Source organism: Mustela nigripes, chromosome 17 (genome assembly GCF_022355385.1).
Source record: "Mustela nigripes isolate SB6536 chromosome 17, MUSNIG.SB6536, whole genome shotgun sequence".
Lineage (NCBI taxonomy): Eukaryota > Metazoa > Chordata > Mammalia > Carnivora > Mustelidae > Mustela > Mustela nigripes.
Window position 1 is genome coordinate 57,586,974 of NC_081573.1, and position 21,035 is coordinate 57,608,008.

At 61.8% G+C, this 21,035-nt stretch overlaps 1 protein-coding gene across 1 annotated transcript in view; it reads right to left on the reverse strand.

Annotated features, from left to right (window-relative positions):
• The window catches only part of LOC132004977 (uncharacterized), a 168,628-nt gene that overhangs the window by 39,272 nt on the left and 108,321 nt on the right, over positions 1-21,035 (reverse strand). The window lies entirely within an intron of this gene.

Genomic DNA, 21,035 nt, shown 5'->3' on the forward strand with positions numbered 1-21,035 from the left:
ACCCACACAGCGGCCACCCTCTTCCTGCTCACAACGCCTCAGGCTGACAGACACTGCAGTGGGGGGCTCGGAGTCCGCCTGGGCTGGCACCGTGCACCCACAGACGAAGGGACGGAAGGGCCCTGCGTCGGCCAGCCGCCTCCTGTGAAGCAGGGGCTGGTGAACTGGCATCTCTGAAGCACTTAGCACAGCACCCCATACGGACTGAGTCCTGGACGAGTGTCAGATGTCTTGAGTAGTAGAAAATAAATCCACAAATACCATCTAATGGTCTTACTGGACGATTATTGGACTTTTTTTTTTGATTGGTTGAATTTCACTTGTTTTTGCCCACATCCAGCAGCTGGGTTCCGGGGTTTCACCATCTCCAGGAAGGCCCCTGGAGCATCTACTCCTTCCGACCTGCGCACCAGCCTCTAGTGATACGATCACAGCGCGTTCTTGTCCATGTAGCTCGAATGCTCCGGACAGAGTGTGTTCGTGGGTAGAAGCATGAGCTCGAGGGTGAAATCCCAGCTCTGCACACGCACTGGACTAGGGCCAGCAGCTTCACTGCTCCGAACCTCCTTTCCTTGTTTGCAAAATGGGGGCAACTGGAGAACATGGGGTTGTTGTTAGGGTGTCCAGAGCCGCTCTCTACCCGGCCGTCGTGAAAGCGACGCTGCGGGGCGTGACTTTCTCACCGCTGTTACGTGGAGCTGCTGGAAAGTCTGCTCAGATGACAGAGACAGCGCCTGGCACAGAAGGACCGCTCCACGACGGAGGGCTGGTGTCACACTCACCAGAGTGACAAGTGTCCCCGGACACTGGGCGGACGGGACTTCCAAGTCTGAGCAGTGACGATCCTGACCACTGTATCATCGCACAGACATCAACGAGGCAGTCTTTCTTCTGGACGGACCGGTAAGGGGCCAGACACCCCGGCCGGGGCCCTCTCCTGCTGCTGGAGGGAGGGAGGTCCATCCCCCACGCAGCTCGGCCAGCTGTGGGCCGGGCAGCCGGCCCATCGGGATGACGTGCTCCCCTGGGACCTGGGAGGCCCTTGGGGCAAGAGAAACAGGCCTGGGCTTCTGCAGGCCCCACATTCCCACAGGCACGGCTGGCTGGACAGCCAGTGAGCGGGAGGCCGGGGCCTTGGACTCCAGCCAGGCGGAGGCAGGGGAAGTCTGGGACATGCCCGTCTGCTCCCCAGCCTTGGGGTCACAGGAGCTGGGATCCACCAGCACGCCTCGAGCCATAGGCCCTCAATCTGTCATGATACCCCAGGAAAAAATACAGTGAAATACTGTTTTTTTATCCCACTTATTGCCCTAACAAGGTGCTTAACCTGGAAGCACTGTTGGCACCGAGTGGCAAGCTGAGCCCGCGGAGAGAGGGGGCTGCGGTGCCCCGGCCTCGGCTGGGCCTCCTCAGGGAGAGAGGACGGGCACGGGTGAGGAGGGGCCAAGGGCGCGGCTCACCCTGACAGCTTCACGGCCCCACACCCGCTTCCACAAAGATCACCTCTGCGCTGACATCAGCGGCCTCTCCTGGGTGGGGCTGCCCGCGGTGGAACCCAGCACCAGAAGTCAGCTGTTTCCAGTTTTCAGGGGTTGTGACCCTTGGGCCAGCCCCTGGTCAGGATTCAAGGGGGCGGGGGACCGTCCCAGAGGCATGGCCCCTTCCCTGCACAGAGCACCGGGCAGATCTCCACCCCTGAAGAATCATGTCTGGACGCAGCTGCCCTTGGATCCTAGATCGAAAAGCAAAGGTTCCCTCAGTGAGTCGTTTCTCATCAGCGTTGATCTCCTGGTGTCTGAAGGGCCTCCTGCTTCCCGGGTCCTTCCAGGCCAGGGTGTAAATACTAAAGGGAACCCAGCAAGGGCGAGAAGGTGCAGGACCCACGCTCAGAGGGACCCCACACTCAGTCCGATGCCCTGCTGTGGGCGCTTGAAATCCTTCACACTCTTTCCGCAAGGGCCCTGTTTCCTCTCGCACTGGACCTCCAAAATCACGCAGCCGGCGCTGTCCACACCTCACCCGCCTGGTCCTGCCCCACGCTGACTCTTCTCAGGCCCTGACCTCCCGCAGGACCTCCTGTCAGCCGGGATCTCGTGAAACCGTCCAAACAGCCCCGGGTTCGGGGAACTACTATGGATCCTCATTCTGCAAACGAGGAAAGAGACCATGAGCCGCGTTCCTGAGCCCTCACCGCTGGTAAGCAGCAGACTCGGGACCAAACGCAAACTCTGCTTTCTTTTCTCCCGCGAGTCGAGAGGAGGATCCAGAAAAGCCTGAGAAGGGTCTCAGCCCAGGGTTACTGGGAGACGCATAGACATCGGAGTGACTGGGCCATTGTGCCAGAAGAGAAATTCCGAGTGAGGCCCAGTGGTGGGCACCGGGGGCAGGAGCTCAGACAGAGGACGCAGCAACATCCCTGGCTCTGCCGGCATGGGGCACTGGCTTCAGCACATGGGACATGGAGTCCCCCAGCCCGAGGGGTGCGGGCCACACCCCAGCGCTCCAGTCTGCGCGACCCCATGACGCTTAGCGTCCCCCCGACTCCAACCCGGCCACCGCAGGACAGCATCGGGAACAGAACGGAGAACACTGAGAAAACGGGTCTCGTGCCGACGCAGGTGGGGTCGTACGCCAGGGCTACCGGCACTCCGGAGCGCTGGCCCAGAGAAGCAACGGCCCCGACAGCCTCACAGCTCTGCCGTGGAGGAAACCAGCAGACGGCGAACGCCCGGCACCAGCTTCCCATGAAGACACCACAGTGGCGAGCAACAAAAATCCTGCGGGAAACCGGCTTCTGGGAAACGCCAGGTCCCGGCAGGGGAGCGGCTGGCGCAGCTCGGTCCGACCTGTCAGGGCCAGGGCCTTGCTCTCGTCCACCGCCAGGCCTGCAACCTAGAACCTGACCGTGTCCAGGGCAAGTCCAGAGACCACTCCCGCCCCCAAGCTAAGAATGAAAGAAACCTTTTCCCGGGAGACTCCCAACTGCCCTGGGGCCCAAGAGACTGACTGAGCTCCCAGAGCGGGAGGGACCCCAGCCAGGCTGCCCCAGGCGGCTGCAGGCAGGGCTGCTGGTAGGATGGGGGGAGGGGAGTAGAGCGGGGCCCCTCGACTGGACATCCCTCGGCATAGACAGGCGCCCCCGAGAGAAGATCGGGGCCGTGCACTGGCGTCCGAGCCCTGGCTCTGAACTGACCGCCCTGTGACCGCAGACCAGTCCTCAAACCTCTCTTCGGCTGCCTGTGGCCCTCGGGGAAACCGGCAAAATCTGTCCCGTGACCTACGAGGCTGGATCAGGGGAGTGTTACTTCCACGACACTAAAGCCGACCAGGCCGAACTCAGTAGGAGCCACCGGGGAGGACACCGCATGGCTCACGTTCTCTCCAGGAGCACCAGGGCAGATCACGGGCCGAATGGCCAGGAGCATGGCCCCAAACTGTCCCCGACAGCGGGGCTTCCCGGCCCCTGCCCCAGCCCAGTAAAGCTTCCACTGCACCTCACAGACACCAGGATATCCGCGGCCAAAACCAGGAATTTAGAGAACGTGCTTTTCTCACATAAAGGTCTGAGTTCTGGTCTCCGACATCACTGGGGTTCCCCCTCGGACACGGCTGCGTCCGTCCCCACGGGCTGTGGCGATGCATCCATCAAAGGGCATACATGAGGGCCAGCCCTTCCCTCCACGGGCTGGAGGGTGCACGGCTCACGGGCCAGGGCGTGTCCCATGCACGGCGCCTTGGCAGGGGAGGTGGGGACACTCAGGCTTCACCCTGGGTGACGGGGGACGCAGCTGGACATCCTGTGACTGCGGGCGGGAGGATAAGCGGCCGCTGAGACAGCGGCGCACAGAGGCTCCTATCTCCGCCCTGGACACTGTTCCTATCTTGCCCACCTCTGACCCCAGCTCCGATCCCAGCTCCGATCCCTCCTCCGACCCAGCTCCAGTCCTAGCTCAGCTGTCACTTGGTCTCCACTGTCCTCCCCAGCCTGGGCCTGCCTGTTCTAGAACCTTCCGGGTTGGTCACTATCTGGCTCCGCACGGACTGCCATGTGACCACAGACCAGTCCTCGAATCTCTCTGGGCTGCCTGTGGCTCTCGGGGAAATCGCTCCAGCGACGGTGACCCCTCGGGGTGGGCACTTTGGCTTGTTCTCCGCCAGGCACGAGCACCTGCTTGGGGCTCTCCACCTACTGGCTGAAGGCCCGAGTAAATGGGCCTTCCTGAGCCCAGCCCGAGCCAGCGGATGGACACCGCTCGGAGCTGTGAGGAGAAAAGCAGGCAGGACCATGGCCTAAGCCTCTTGACCATGTGTCTGGTGCCCCCCGCAGCCCTTGGAGCAGGTCACGCCACATCCCCGTCCTGCACGAGTGGGCACGGGGACAGACACTCCTAGGGGAGCTGCCGTCCGGACTGAGCCAGCACACAGTAGGGGCTCTCCGGGCCATCTAGGGCCCGATCCTGTCTTCGTCCCCCGGCCTCTTCTGGGAGTTCATCCCAGCCTAAACCAAAGTCCCCTGCACAGGCCTCCAAGGACCCTCCAACCCAGAGACCCACACTTGCATGAAACCATCTCCAGAGGTCGGCGGTGTGGCCTGCTCCTGACAGAGGCTCCCAGAGACCTGCAGCTGAGTGACACACACCTGTCCCCTGTGGGGCCATAAGCAAGCAAAGAGGCAGTCCTGTGCTCTGTGGGGGAGGACCGAGGGGCAACAACAGGACAGGTGGTTCAAACAGGAGATTCCCTGTTTCAGCCAGGAGGCCGCAAGCCTGAGATCCGGGGCGGGCAAGGTTGGCTCCTCCTGAGGTCGCTCTCCGGGGCATGCACCCGACCGTTCCTCCCCAAGCATCTGTGCCCTGATCCCTCCTACAGCCACAGTCAGGGTGGTCGGGCCCACCCCGCGGACGTGATTGAAGCACCCGTTTAGGAGCCTTCTCTCCAAGTACAGTCACATTCCAGGGTCCTGGGGTGGAGGCGGCAACATGCGAACTTGGGGGACACGATTGCACCCAGAACAACCGGCTGAAATGCATGGCACCTGCTCTGAGGTGTCTTCTGGGGCCGGTGAGGACACTCGTCCTGCCCCCCGACACGGCACGGGGAGGCGGCGGGCTTCCTCTGGTCAGCGAGCGGCTGATGGTCGCGGAGCGAGCTCTCCTGCTCTGGGCTCCGGCCCTGCCGGCCTTGCGCGGGTTAATCAGAAGGTCTCTGGAGTTGGGGGGGGTTTACTGCCCCCAGACCTTTATCATCTCGCCCTGACGCTGAGGGCTCACATTTCCCACTTAATTACTTGTCCCGCAATCAGAAGAGATAGCCGGTTCTGTGCTGAGTTGGCTGCAGCTGTGAACTGTTTATTTACTTTTCCTCGGCCCGGGAATGGCTGTAATTTGAAGGTTCAGATCTCAGCTACCCCGCCTGGTGCAAAGCCTGCTAAACACTTCCACATTGCTGGGGTGGAGCGCCGCTGGAAGCCGCCCCCGCCCCCTTGCCCGGCCGGAGGGCGCTGGGAAAGCAGGTGTTCCTGGTTATCACGGCCGCAGGGCAGCGAGGGGAGGCGCTGCCCGTCCGCCGCCCCCCCACCCCGCTCCGTGGTGCACCCGAGGATCTGGGCAGAGAAGCCAGGGGCCACGGCGGGGACGAGGACCTCGAGGTGCCAGGACAGGAGCGCCCCAAAAGAACCGCCCCCCCGCAAACCAAGCTGTCCCACCACACTGCAAGCCACAGCTCTCCCTAATTCCTGCGCCAAATGGTGTAATTACCACTTAAGTTGTCAAATGGTATCCAGATGGTCTTACCTTTCACACCAACGGTTTAATAAGCTTTTAGGCGTGACCTTTGCAGCCTGTCCTCCACCTGCACAGCCCCCCGGTTTGTGAAATCCGAGCCCACAATTAGATCTGATAATGAGTGCCCGGGCGACCAGCCTTGAACTCTGCAAGCTCTCCTCGAGGGGTGCCCGGCGAGTCACCCCACGCCACGGGCAAATGGCATGTGTCTCACCACAAACGGAAGGGCCCCTGTGCACAGGCCCCGGCGGCCTGCCTGCGGACCTCACTGAGGCCCCGAGAGACCCCAGAGTGCGTGGGGGTGGGGAGGCAGGCGACTCCGCGAACTCAGGCCGCTGCACCAGGAGCGGTGCTCCAGGAGACCAGAGGCTCCCGTCGGACCCACTCCTCCAGGGCAGCCCACTGGGGAGGAGGAGTCTCTCTGGCCCAGCCTCCCCCATCGGCACCCGTGGGGGCCCACCCCAACGCAGGAACACCCTGCTGCCACAAAGCTGTGTGGTGACCCTCTGTCCGGGTGGATGCTGCGGACGCGCTCAAGCCAGAGACTCCCGGCGAAGCTCTCAGCGGAAGGACCCTGCTCTCTACCGCCTGCTGGGAGACGTCAGAGTCCCTTTCCCAGCGCGGGGCAAACTGCGCGGACGGTTATGGAGCTCGTGCACACGCGCCCGCACACGCAGCCCGCACCGCTCCCAGGGCTCCTCACCTACTCACTGACTCGACCCTCCCACAGCCCCGGGCTACGGCTCTCCCCCACATGCAGATCAGAGAACAGGGGTGCAGAGATGTTAACCAGTTGGCCCAAAGTCACGAAGCTAGCAAGCGGCAGGAACGGGATCCGAACGCAGGCGAGCAGCAGAGTGTGTGGTTATTAACCTAATTGTTTCGGTAATTAAAAAGTAGGTACCCATGGGGGACAGCACATTGTACTGAACACGGTTAAGGATTTGCACGAGGGCTTTGAAAATGCCACATAACCCCCCAAACATCCCGCGCGCTGATTCTCGCAGGGCCCTGTGATCTGAAGAAGAGGGGTGCACAGGAAGACAGGAACCAACCAGAAGCCTTCTCCACAACGGGCTGGAACAGAGGGTGATGACGGAGGGACCAGACACTTGAGCTCTTGGCCAGGGACAGAAGTTTCCATGGGAGACTCTTGTCTCTGATCTTTGCCAGGGAGCGGTTAGAGCAGACCACAGACCAGAGAGTCACAGGAGACTGAGACCCCACAGGGAAACTGGCAAGATGTCTTTGCTCCAAGCCCTCATTATATTTGAGTCCTGGGGTGGGGGGGGCATCACTAACCCTCTCCTGACACTCCCGGGGATCCTGCGTACGCTGCCACTGAAAACCTCCCCCTAAGATTTCATCGCCATTCGTACTTAGGTGTGAATGACTAACATTTAGGAAGGGGAGACGGTGTCAGGTTATCTGTCACCTGAAGGTCGACTTGGCTTTTCAAACAGAGACTGTGAGAAGGTCCGAGATAACCACGACGCACAGAAAAGTCATGTTTACTACCATACTGGGAGGGACACACTGGTTTCTTAAAACACCTCTGCATGTACTGTGGAACGCAAGCCAAAAATGGCGTGGGCTTTTTTTTTTTTTTTAAGAGATATTTATTTATTTGAGAGAGAAAGAGAGAAAACATGAGCAGGGGGCGGGGCAGAGGGAGGGAGAGTCTTAGGCAGCTCTGGGCCGAACACAGAGCCTGACTCGGGGCTCGATCCCACGACCCTAAGATCACGACCTGAGCCGAAACCAAGAGTCAGACGCTCGACCGAATGAGCCACCCAGGCCCCCCAGTGGAATGGACTTTTGAAGCAACGAGACGCCCCAAAGACCATGCTTGGCCGGTTCCCCTCTTGGTCTCCACCCCTGGGGAGGCAGCTCACTTCGTGAACAACTCCACGACAGAAAACCTCAAGGAACAAGGCTGTAAACGTGCACGTACTTCATTCCAATGGCGACGCCGTCCTGCACGTGACGGATTTATTTCCGTGTGAGCTGGGAGCTCCCGGTGACAAGGCTAGGACTCGGGAGCCGCCGATACCAGATGCTTCCAGAGAGCCGGCTGTCTCAGAATGCCCCAGCCAGCCAAGCACCCACCGGCACGGAGCCACCGGCAGACCCACCTTGAGGCCAACAGACCCCTGCCAAAGCCACAGCAGCCGCGGCCCCTAACACGCCGGGCAGCTCTGCCTCTGAGCTTAGCACGGGCCCCTCCTGCTTGAGATGTCTCTCTCCCTTGTCCACCCGGAGGGCTCCAGCTCCTCACCACAGGGCCCCCGTGCCCTCACCCCGTCACCACTCCTGCCCCCATCATGTCCTACTGCTGCCTTCACTGGCCTCTGCGCCCCGCCCTTGGAGCACCGACTGTCTGGTCCACCCTTCTGCCCACAGGGGCCGGTGACCCAGGATGCCTCCCGCACAGGACTTTGCTCAACGCCTCGCGTCCTCTTCCCCACCACGCGTCCCCTGGTGGCGGGGCCTGGGTCTGTTCTGTGCCTGCTGGGACAGGTGCCGTCCGTATGGGCATCCATGAGCCACCCTCATCCCGTTCCCCAAGAAGACTTTGTCTACAGACCTGCCTCTGGCCGCGGGGCCATGTCTCCCCTAAGCTCAAACGAGACACATAAGAGCTAGCAGGAGTCACCCCCAGAAACACGGACAGGTGACGTGACCTGCTCCGGGGAAAGCGGGCAGAATGCCAGGCTGCGACGCTGACCCTGGGCCTCGGCAGAGGGGTGCGCGGGGACGGGCAGCGGGGTGGGGCCTGGAAGTTGTGGCTTCACAAGCCCCGTGGTTCGTCCGTGGCCCCCAAACACCCTCCGTGCTCGGACTCCACACAGCCAGGGGGCGGGTTCCGGGATGGCGCCCACTTCGTCAACGGGAGGAGGGTCGGAGATGCCCAGCAACGTGGCCGAGACCACACGGAGGCAGAGCATGACCCTGAACGGGAACCGGCAGGCTCCAGAATCATCTGACGCGCCCAAGGCGAGGGACGGAAGGAGCTCGGGTTGGGGGCAGGGAGGCGGACGGCTTGGTTTCCAAGACCCCGGTCGGTCCCCGAGAACACGGGTGCGTGTGTGTGCGTGTGTGCACACGTGTGGGTGTGTGCTGGTACGTGCGGGGGGGTGAGAGGGTGAGATATGCACACGTGTGTGAATGTGGGAAGGCGTGCGTGTGAATTGACGTGTGCCTGTGTGCGCGTGGGAATCCGTGCGTGGACGGGTGTGCGTGTGTTCCCGCCCCAGGAAAGCCTCGAGAAGACAGCATGAGGCCCTTGGTCGCGCCGCCATGTTTCACGCTTTACTGCAGCCCTGCTTCGGGAAAACGTTAAGGCAACAAACGTGAAAGCAGCTCCCAGCTGCCGGCTTCCTGCTCCGGGTGCACAGAAACCCTGAGTCACAGGGTATCTGGGGAGTCCCTGAGCCAGGGGAGAAAGTTTACAGACAGTAAGGACCCCAGAGCTCTGAGGATCCCACCGGGCCTCCCTCCACACCGGCCCTCAGGAAGGACGGTGGGAGCCGACACACGGGGAGCGGGCCTGCCGCCACTCCTGCCCCAGAACCCGCTGATCCTGTCGGGGGGGCTGGCTGCCCGTCACACCTCCTCTCTGCCCACGGTCACCCCACAGGCCCAAAGTCAAGCCAGCGGGCACCCTGGTGCGGGGAGCCGCCCCCCCGGGCCCCTGCTTGTTCACCTGCAGAACGCGGCCCACCAACACCACCTCCACCGCCAGATGACCCTCCTACAGCTCACATCAGCCACGGGGCACCCAGCACCGGGACCCTCCAAGGAGGGGAAGTGGGAGCTCGGACGCCCACGCTGTGCAGCAGGGACCTGCGACTGCGGGGTCCCGGGCCTGGTGTGCCCTCTCTGCAGCCCAGCCTGGTGCTACCTCACTGGACGTTTCCGGAAGGGAGCTGACCGGTCCCATCTGGCAGGAGCACCTCTGAGGGGTCTCGCTGTCCTGCAGCTTCTTGTGGGAGACACAGGCCTTTGTCCCACGCCTCTTCCTGAGAAGAGACGGTCCCTCTCCGGCCCCAGTGTCCTCGGCTCTGAGAATCGCAGGACCCCGCAGTGCTTCCCAATTCAGCGTCCCTGGACCCCAGGGGACAGAAGAGAGGTGGAGTGCCTGGTATTACTGTCACATCCGGGAGTTTCTAGTGCACGTAGCACGGTCCTAAAATGGGGCCTCAGAGGAGCTCAGGACAGTCGAGGTCTCTGCTCCTGACTCCCAGCGTCGGAGCTCAGTGCAGGCCGCCGGCTGCCCACGAGGACCAGAAACTGCCAAGGTCACATCCTTGAAGGTCATTATGAACAATGAGACTTAAGACGTAATTAAGAATTCATCTTTCCTCCTAACAACCCCAGTCAGTAGAGGGGGAGACTGAGGGTCCTAGGAGCTCTGAGACAAGGAGAGACCAGGAGGCAGCGGTGAATTCAGACTCAGCCTGACCCCAGAGCCGACACGCTGCCGGCCGGCACCTCCCAACGGGCCTGCTCGGCAGAATGACCTGGGGCCTGGAGGGAGCGACGGACGCCTCGTGGGCCACCCCAGACCCAGCCAGGCTGACTCTGAGCCCCGGGCCTGAGAATCTGCATTCTGAAACAGCCGTGCCTGGAGATAGGCCTCACACCCACGGCCCGCACCGCAGCACAGAACTGGGCTGATGACCTGTGTCCCCCCACTCCCGGCTCAACAACAGCGCCTCTCACAAGCGCCCCTGATGGGGAAGGGGGCACGGAAACCAGCCCAGGCCCGGCAGGCAGGCCTGTCCTGCCCCCGCCTGCCTGCACAGCGCCCCCGAGGGCCATGCGGGGCACTGCGTCCCCCGCGGCCCCTCCCTGGCAGGGAACCCACGGGGCCTCTACACAAAGAATGGGCGGAAACGCAGAGGGCAGGAATTCACCCCTGCATTTCACACCGCTGTCCGCTGGGACAAGCCTGCTGAGGATCCGAGGGCCAGCAGCAGCTGAAAAGGCCAGGGACACGGGGAGCCCGGCCCCACGGTGCGAGGGACCGGCCAACAAAACACACCTCCCCCCAAGCTGGCCAGAGGGCAGCCGAGCAATCGCCCGCAGAAATCTGCAAGCTCATCACGGAGCTTGGAAACCTTGGTGGGGACACAACACAGGACACATCCTGCTCGGCAGAGATAAGAGAATTCCCAGGTTCTCCCCTCTCCCGGGGGACAGAGAGCTGGGGGGAGCTTAGGGGAACAGGAGAGAGGTGCCCCGAAACGCCTCGCTGCAGGGAAGCTGCCCCGTGCCCTTCACCCTCCCTTCCGAGCTCAGGGACAGGCCTGGGGGGCGGGGTCACAGGTCGGGTCGGGGTGCTGGGACCCCGTCACAGATGTCACTCGTCCTCAACATCGGGCCTCAGGCTGGCTTTCCAACACCACCCCTTCCCCATGGGGCTCTGGCGACCTGGACCAGGGGCTTTGCTGCTCTGTGCCTCTGTTTCCCCACCTGCAAGCTGGGGCTGTGGGGCAGAGTAACCACGGGTGCGCGTGGAGGGTCCCCGCGGCCGCAGCCCTCGCCGCTCTGTCCTGTCAGCCCTCCCAGCCAGGCCCGGGCGTGCACGCCTCACAGACCCCTTCCGTGGTTTCCATCAGGAGACGGACACAAGATGGACAAGAAGTGGCACGGAGCAGGGGGTTGAGCCGGAGCCCGAGGCCACCCTCAGTGACATCGCGTGCGGCTCGTTGGGAGAGCGCGAGTGAAGAGCCCGACCCCAGCAGACTCGAGCTCCGCCCTTGCTCTGTGGGGCCCCACCGGTGCCGGCTTTATCCCGACCCTGGGGTCTGGGCTGCTCCCGTGTGTCAGAAAGGACGGCACGCCGAGGAGTAGAAGCAAGCGGTCAGGGCCGCGCGGACCCTTCCACGCCCCTTCCGTGCGGGGTCCTCCCTGTGGCCCTCACAAGCCGACTCATGGAGATTCCGACAGGTTAGGTCACCTGCCCAGGGTCACCTGGCAGCAATCGGGGGCCTAGCACACGCACAGAGCAGACGTCCAACACTCGGGAGCTGTGTTGTGCCCGGAGGACGGGCTCTCACCCTGTCCCTCTCTGTGGCCCCCACAGGACGCCGGCGCGGCAACCAGCCAGCGAGGGGTCAGAAGTGCACGGCGGATGGGCCCGTCTTCTTCCCCGCGTGGTTTTGAGCGGGTGGCATCCAGATCCATCCAGGGGAAACTGCGGGCCGTTCGTGCCCGCGGGTATCAGGGTGGGGGCACCCGGCGGGTCCTCAGCCCCTCCTGACTCGACCAGGGACTCACGCTGCCCGTGAGATCAGCTTCCCTACCTCTAGGTTAGCTGAAGGAATTCGGGCAGAGCCAGTGTGTTTTGGGGAAAAATTCAGAACGAATTGTCCCAGCACCCATGTGGGAACACAGAACCATGCGCCAGATCTCCAGGTAGAATTTCTCTAAGCAGATTCCATGTGCGCATGAGTCCTTGGGGCAGGACCCAGTGGCCTGCAGAATGGAAGCCCCAGGTGGGGCAGCCACACCCCTTCCTCCGCCGTGATGATGTCAAAACAGCACCTGCCCCTGCAGACCTGGCCTCTGTCACTCTCGCTCGGCGTCCCAGGCCCGCCGGCGGCAGTCACGCTGCCCCAAGCACCCACCTGGAACGGGACAGGCTGGGCGCTGTGCACACGTTCTCTCTCCTTCTCAAGTCAAGAAGGTGCTGGGAACCAGGACAGCCCACTCTGAAGCCCGGAACCTGCCCCCATGGCTCCAGAGGCAGAGCCCCAGGTTCCCTTCCAGAACTCCCGCGCCGACCACGGACAGCCCTGCAGACGTGCTCTGGAAGCCGCCGCTTCCTGCTTCCTGGGCCCGGGGCCGCCACGAGCCACTGCGGTGCGTCCAGGAACTTGGGAAGGGGCCACAGCAAACACCGCAGACGGAGGTGCTGGCTGGGGACTTCGCACCCACCTTCTCCCTGGCCCGCCTAAATGGGATCTTTGGGGATGCTTCGGGGAAACCCTGGCTCTCCCGATCGGAAGACACGGACGCGGCTGGCGCAGTCCTGCCGCCTTTCTCCTCCCGTCCTCCTCTGAACGCAGACATGATGGCTGGTGATGCAGCAGCTCTCCTGAGGCCGTGAGAGCACAGGGAACGGCAGCGTAGCAGACAGAGTGATGTCCCACCTCTCCCCAAGCCATCCCCAGCCCAACCCGCAGAACCTGGGAAGATGCTAGCTTACACGGCAAGGGGGGGGCAAGGCTGCCGAGGGAGCAAGGGTTGCTAACCAGCAGCTCCCAACAGAGCACGAGAATCTGCATTACTGAGTGGCCCAGTGTGACCACCAGGGTCCTTATAGGGACCTATAAGGACAGCAGAGGACAGCGGAGGGACAGAAGTGGTGGGAAGGAGGCGGAGGGACAGCACCTCGCCGGCTCGGGTGAGGAGACAGAGGGGCCCCAAGCCAAGGGACACAGGTGTCGCTGGGACAGCAGACGTGATCGGGATTGCCTACTTCACAGGCCTGAGCAAGGATTCTCCAGTTCAAGGTGGGGCTGGCTTCCCCGCTGTGCTTTTAGGGCGGCTGCTTGTCCCTGACAGGACCCCGCGGACCGCCAGCCCTGTTTGGGGAACACAACTTCACCAAAACATAACTTCTGCCTCGTGTTTTCCCGATCTCCTTTATCGCTTGTCCTGTGGCGGAGTTTCCAGCAACGGCCGCGGTAAGAGCGGGGCCTCCTCTGCGGACCCGGGCGGTGGGACGGGAGACCCAGGACCCTCATCATGGACATCTACTCTGTGCTGGGCGGGGAACCGGGCTCCGGAGAGGGTGTCCCAGTGCAGGACGGGCTTGACAAGCTGGGTGCCCCCGGGGCTCCCTGCAGCACCCGAGGGCTGGTCCCACATGGAGAGGCCACAGCAGCCACAACCCCTGTGCTCCTCGCCGGCGTCAGGCCCCACGCGCCGCCCTGCTCGTGTTCCTCTCAGCAGCCCTGACAGGCCCGCACGGCCCGCTCACGAGGGGAGTGAGCCCCGAGCCCCCGCCCAGCATTGCAGAGGTGAACACCGGCAGGTGGTGGGCTCACTGCGCCCGTCCCCAGGACTCCAGCCCCACAGCCTTCTCGGGCCCCACGGCGCAGCCCGGTTAGGAGGGAGCAGAGAGAGTTTGCTCTGTGCTGCAGAGCCCACGGCAGAAACCACCGGTTCGCCCCGGGGCCTGAGGGGGTGCGGGGCCCATCGCAGGACGGGGAGGCCGCGGGACCCCCAGGGTGTGGTCCAGAAGGGGGGCCTCCTCCCCCAGCACACCCCATCCCCATTCTGCAAGACTCTGGGCCCAGCGGCGCCCTCGCCGGCTGCGGCCAGCAGGGGTTTGCCACTTGAACCCCACTCTGACGCCGACTACCGAGGGGACCCCATGTCCTTCTCCATGAGGCAAGAAAGAAGCCACTACATTAGGGGGAGTCTTGGCCAAAAACCACCCCTTACACTCCCAGCAGGTAGAAACATATTAATTCATTTTCTTCATAATGAGGCTGTGAGTGAAATCTTTGGAACGGTAAGAGATAAACTTCTCATCAGGAGGGTTTTTGCAAAGAAAAACGTCTCCCTCACCTTCCGAGAGAGCGTCACGCACTGGCCACGTGTGGCCCTGGGCTGGCCGCTCAGCCGTCCGCCGGCTGCCCGCCACATCTGCTCCCCGCCCGCTCCTCCTTGTTGACAGGATTCTGGTTTTATTTGGCTTGGCAGTGGACCCTACCAAAAATATGCAGTTTCCCAGACTCCTTTGCAGTGGAGACTGGTCAGGAGATACAGCGGCAGCCTCGGCGACTGAGGTGAGCTGCCGAAGACAGCCCTTCCAGAGGGACAGGAGGGCGCGCCTCTCCTCGGGCTGCGACGGAGGCTCACGGGCACGGTGTGTACCTCGTGCCGGAGGCCCACAGGCACTGGGCCCAAAAGAGGGGGGAGCCAGGCCGCGGCCCAGACCGCCCGCCTCCAGCCGCCCGGGCCTCCGACGCCCCGCCCTGTCACTGCCGACCACCACGGTCCCGACCCGCGCGCCGCCTGACGGTGAGCAGCGGCCCCCGACCCCCCTCTTCCCGGAGGGGACACTGGCGGCAGACAGGCCGTCTCCACGGAAGCTGCTCCCCGCCAAGCCAGGGCCCGCCTCCCCCTCACCCGTGAGAGGGTCGAAGACGAGGGCTTCCAGCTCACCACAGAACGACAAGCCGCCTCTACTCACAAAAATACATGTTTTATGTATTGGTCGGTTTTATTTTATTCATTTCCTTGGTGAAACCAGTTTCCCACGACAGCCACGTGGCACCCAGACTTGCTGTTTCCTCCCGGCTTGTGACTGAGGGCCATCCCCTCTTAGGAGGGCTGGAGCGCCTGCATCCGTGAACCGGGGTGGCCAGACCCACCCGCTGGCTGCGGCGCAGCGGGGCAGACGCTGAAGCCGTCACCCGCCCCGGCCTGCGTGCTCCGAGCTGGGCCCGCCCCGGCCTGCGTGCTCCGAGCTGGGCCCGGGTCTCACACCGCTCCTGCCTCACAGGCCCCTGCCTGCGGGGGTCGAGGAGGAGGCTCTGCGCCCCTCGGTGGCTGCGTCACCCAGGCCCGGATTCCGCTGCCCCCACACCACCCGCGTCCAGACGCCGCTGCCCCATCAAACACGCCTCCCACAGCCTGCGGTTGCCCATGCGCACGACGCCCTCCGAAGGACGGTGGGCCGCGACCGGTACCACAGAGTTACCCCGAGTTCTTCACCCTTGAGTGGCGTCTTGAAGAAAGGAGGGGACTCACCAGTCGGAGAGGGAAGCGGCACTCCCGGGGCAGGAACAGCGTATGCAAAGGGACTGAGGCACAAGACAGCAGGAAGCCCTGGAGCAGCGGTGAGCCTCGCGGGTGTGTGTCACGGAGCACAGAGAGCAGAGCCAAGGCTGGGCCGTGGCTGCTGGTTTTCAGAGCACAGTATTGCCGTTACTCCTGTTCACAGTAACGACGGCACTTGCTGGCCGCGGCCTGATGTGTCACCTCCATCCCCACGTGAGGTGGGTCCTACCGTTAGCCTCGCTCCAGAGGAGACAAAACCGAGGCCCAGAGAAACAAACTGACCTTCCCCAGGACAGCCATTCGGGAACAGCTGAGCTAGAACCCCAGCCTCCTTCTGTCTGGCTGGACAGCCTTGTTCTCAAGGGCCACGTTCGACCCCGAGAGCAGCTCGCCATGGCAACTATGTCACCGTCCACTTTCACCACGGGCAAGCGCGTGTGATGTCGGGGGTGGCCCGCGGGCGGCCTGCGACATCGGCTGGGCTGACTTATGTGTCTAGAGTTCCACAGCACTGAATGGGGCCACGAGGTTCTGCGTGCCCCGGGTCCTTCCTCAGGCCGGCACAGGTTCTTCTCATGCTGGCCCCAGAGGCACGGGGGCACTGCCGGCAACAGGTAAACATTTCGCCAAGCTTCTGCCTGCGTGACGTTTGCTAACCTCTCATGGACCAAAGCATGTCAGATGGCAAAACCATGACCCAGAGTCAAGGAATCCGCCCACCTCCTGGGAGAAGCAGCTACAGATCCTCTGTGGAGGGGTGAAGACCCCCCGACCATGGGTGCGTTCTACCTGCTGCAGGTGAGGACGGCCAGGGCCACGGCCGAGGAGGGGGCTCCCCTGCGGTGTGGGAAGGGTGACTTGTCTGCGGCTAGGGCACGCGTCAGCAAGAGAGCTGCGATCCCTGACCAATCCTTCTGACTTGAAAATCCCCACCCCTGGGACTGGCCATTAGATCCAACGGAGAGAAACAAAAACCTCCCTGAGTACTTAAGGCAGCTTCCGTACCTGGAACACTGCCGTGGAGACAGAAAAGCTCGGACGCCTACGAGCGGAGCCGGGGATGAGCCGTGAGGAAGCTGCCGGCACCCCTGGGCTGCAGAACGGGAGGAGGTGGGGTGGGGGGCGGCGAGGGCCTGTCCTACGAGCAGCACCACTGCCGAAGACACAGGGCTCTTCCCTCCCCGCCCTGCCGCCTCCGCCAGAGCCTCCCCCGGTGCCCCAAGTTCAGACCAGCAGGAGCAGGGACGCAGGAGCCTGTCTGGGGCGGCCTCTCGGCCCCTGAAGCAACCGGCAGGCAAGGAAGGGAGAGGAGGGACCTGAGTGCGGAGGGTCCCGGAGGGCCGGCATCGGCCGCTCCCCGGAGCAGGGAGAGCCCGTCTCCCCTGCGCCCCAGGGCAGCGCTCCTCGGGCAGCCAGGATGTGCACACAAACCCCAGGTCTGGTTTGGGAGGGCGAGGTGGAGCCTGGGACTCTGCATTTCTAACCGACTCCCAGGTGCTGCCAGCTCTGTTGGTCTATGGGCCACACTTCCCACGGCAAGGCCTAGCATGGGAGCGCAGCCTCCGTGAAGACCATGGGCCCGGCTCTCCCTCCTCGGGCGAGCCTCTGAGGCAGGAGCAGCAGAGAAAACCGAGATCTGGCAAGTTCAAGAGACTTACCCAGGGTGCCCATCTGGTAGATGCGATGCCAGGCAGCCCCTCTGCCCGTGTTTTTCGGGGCTCTAGGGACTCGCCCAGAGACAGTGGCGACGTGGTCCTTTATCCAGCACGCTCTATGGGCCCAGATTTTGCATTCACAATCTCAAATCCTGACAACCTGGAAAAGGAAGGTCACTAGGTCCATTTTAGGTAGGAGAAACTGAGGTTCAGAATGTTACAGGAACTCAGCAAGTGTCTGCAGAGAGGGCGGGCAGAGCCCCAGGTGAGCCCCATCTCCTGCGGGAGAACTTCTGCTCCAGGCCTCATACGTGCCGCCTCTCAAATCCTCCCGCTTGCGTGTCCCCTCAACAGAGGAGCTCACCGAGGCCCTGGCTCAAGACGTGGGGTCTGCGGTCCGCTGGCCCCGATTCGAGGCCACAGTTCTCCTCACCATCCGACAGCGGCTGTGCCGCGTGCAGAATTCCACTCAGCGTCCCTGGGACTTGGTTTCCTCAACTGCCGGGTGAGGACAGTGGTGTTCCCTACGCTGTCCACCTGCTGGGAGGCAGCGTCCAGTTACCCCAGCCAATACCTGGCATGCGGCCAACTCTGGCTTAACACCCAGTCTTGTGTAAGTCTGCTGCCGTCCCAACGCTTAGAGTCTTGGCAGGGGAGACAGTCGACTCGCAAAGCAAAACACAGGAATTTGTTAAATGACCAAGTGTCCAATGTTAGAGCACCAAGAAGGTTGGGCGCCGGGGTCGCCAGGGCCAGCAGCATGGCATCACTGTTGGAGTCCCCCTCCCGGCCGAGTCTGTGCCCCTGCTGCTGGTGCTTGGGGCTGGGCGCTCCAGAGAGCTCCTGCTCTGTGGACGAGCCATACATCCCGCCGTGAATGTGCTCATCCCTGCCACCGCAAGCCCGGCCGCAGCCTGGAGGGACACCTGCGCGCCCAGACCCTCTCCGGGCGATGGTCAGCATGAAATGTCGGGGCCCCGGCTCAGCTCCTGCTGGACACCTCCTGTAGCAACAGCCAGGCCACTGGGAAGGGCGGCCTCCAAGACTCGTTGGTCCAAACCATGCAGAGAAGCAGGTTGAGAGTCCGCCTGAGAGACGGGCCGGGATCCGAGCTTCTGGTGCGCGCCTGCACGAGGAACCTCGGGCTCCCTGCTCCCGACGCGCAGCGTAAACGCGTTAGCTGGACCCGGAGGGCGTCCCCACGGCTCCCCACCTCCCTCTGAGAGCGCTCCCCAGCAGGATGAGGAGGTGGTGAACCCCGCGGGCTTTACTCCCCACCGACGGCTCTCTCCATCGAACGCTGGATGCTGAGCGGGTCTCCCGGTTTGTCTGGGTAAACTTCTCTCTTCTTTCACGCGTAGCTAACACACAACGCAGATAAGAGCTCTGATCGCCATTCAGCTCTTAGGAGGGCGGTAACGATGCCTCCCCACCTCTGCTGGCCGAAATCGAACGTCACTTCCACAAAAACACAATGTGGAAAGTTTACAGATTCGACACCAGACCCTGCAACGGCGCGCGATCACTGCGAGCCGCCCAACGCGCTTGCTGGCGCCACGAGCCTCGGCGTTTCAGAAGCCCACGTGAAAGTAGGTGCCCGGGCCACTCTGCAGCCTTCCACCGAATACATTAGTAAAGAACAAAGAAGTTTTAAAAAGTACTTGTTGGGGCGCTGGGTGGCTCAGTGGGTTGTGCCTCTGCCTTCGGCCCAGGGTCCTGGGATGGAGCCCCGCATCGGGCTCTCTGCTCAGCAGGGAGCCTGCTTCTCTCTCTCTCTCTGCCTGCCTCTCTGCCTACTTGTGATCTCTGTCTGTCAAATAAATAAAATCTTTGAAAAAAAATAAAATAAAATAAAGTATTTGAAAAGTAAAAAATAAAACAATAAAAGCCCGGAAAAGCAGCAGCAATAATCTTTGAGGCAACTGAAGTCCTCCGGCTTGGCTGGCAAACTGAAGCATAAACATAGTTTAGGCTGAAGTTGGTCAAACAGTCTGGCTAAGTTCGTTTTCTAGAAAAAAATCTTGCCCCAAACAAGCTGCTTCATACACGTGACGTCTGAAAGTGCTTTTCCTTGCTGGGTTGAAACCTGAAGTATTTTCAGCTAAGCGAGAAAATGTTCGCCGCTGGACGGCCTAGGAGAGCCGTCACGAGCGTGATTTCTGGAAATAAACACGATCCTAAGAAGGTCAGCCCGAGCAGAAATGTAAGTCCACATGAGTAGCTGGTGTCATTAAATTGTCCCGTCAGCCAAGGTGCCAAGTGACACAAATTTTTTCGAGTCAGTTCCAACATGATCGCCTGCCTGGATCTGTACGAGCCTGAACAGATCTCACTCCAGAAATCACTAATTTTATTTTCTCCAGGGTCCACGTACGCTCTCCGCTCCGCCTGCCAGCCAAGTATTTGGGACAGACAAGACCCTATTTTCTCCGGACCCGTTTACGAAGGTTCCCTCGATACAGACACTGTTTACGTTTCACGGGTCAGTATCTTGCTCGAGAAAATTAGAGCTAAGTTTTGGGAGGATTTGTTTTCATTTTAGCTCTTGCTTGCTGGTCACAGCCACACAATACTTAAACGACTTTCTCCCCAAAGGGCAAAGTCTTTAAAGCAGAACAGAATTTAAACGGCTGGGTTTCTTGCACAATCATCGTAGTCATATGGACACTTACGGGCGGTGGGTCACTTGCCCAGTCTGTAAACACACACAGGTAAAAAAGCCTGCACGTCATTTGGTTGAAGTTTTAAAGGACAACACGTGATTTACACGAGGAAGGCGTCCTACTGTGCTGCATGGACGCGTTCCTACGTCTTTAAACAGGGCTTCACATTCAGAGTCAAATGAACCCTCTTGCCGTGTTTTCATTTTTCAAAAACAAGTGATGACATCTCTTTAGGAACCAAAGGTAAGCCTTTCTGTCGGCGCTGGGCTCTGTTTCACGCAGCGTCAGGTGCACGCTGTTTCTTTTCAAATTAAACAATGTGGCAAGTCACTACCCAAGACAAATTAAGGAATCACAGTGTCTGTCCCACGACGCCGAAATCATTTAAAATTGTCTTCCCCTGAATTTTAACAACACACAGGTTGAAAACGTGCTCATAGGGTTCGGAGGTTCTCCCTAGCAAGCGATGGGGGCAGAAAAATGTCTGTCTGTTCTTGAAATGAAGTGGGAACCGTTCTCGGTGGCATGGAGGCGAGGGCCACCCCGAAGCCTCTGGAGGGAGAGGACGGTCGAGAAGCTCTAGGACGCTGGCGGCACCGGCGCGGCAGGCGCTGACAGGACCAGACATGGGTCCGGGCGGCCACTCCCACGCGTGTTCCTCACCCCCAGCGGAAAAGCCGTTGTTGAGAAGGTGAGACTCGGAGCCCCACCCCTGCATAGCCTGGTTTCCCGCATCCGGACGTGCACAGGCGTCCTCGAGTGTGGGCTCTGCCCGACTGCCACGGGAGGATGGAGAGGGGTCAGCTCCCCCCGACACACCAACAGGCAGCAGATCTAAAAACACCCACGAAGCCTCCTCCATCGCTCTCGTGAACGGTGCAGGGAACGTTCCTCGCAGGCGGGCTGCTCCGGGAGGGTGAGGCTCCCGCTGGCTAGCGTTGGGCTCGGACACTCGCCGCACTCCCACGGCGCGGCACGGTTCAGCGAGGCCTCAAACACTCCCTACTCCGTACGTTTCCGTGGACTAGACGCGCCCTTGGGGAGGTGAAGGGGGACCTGACCGGGACCCCCAGCTCTGGGGCAGAATCTCAGCATCTTCCCCACCCCCCAGGCCGGGGACCACTCCAGAA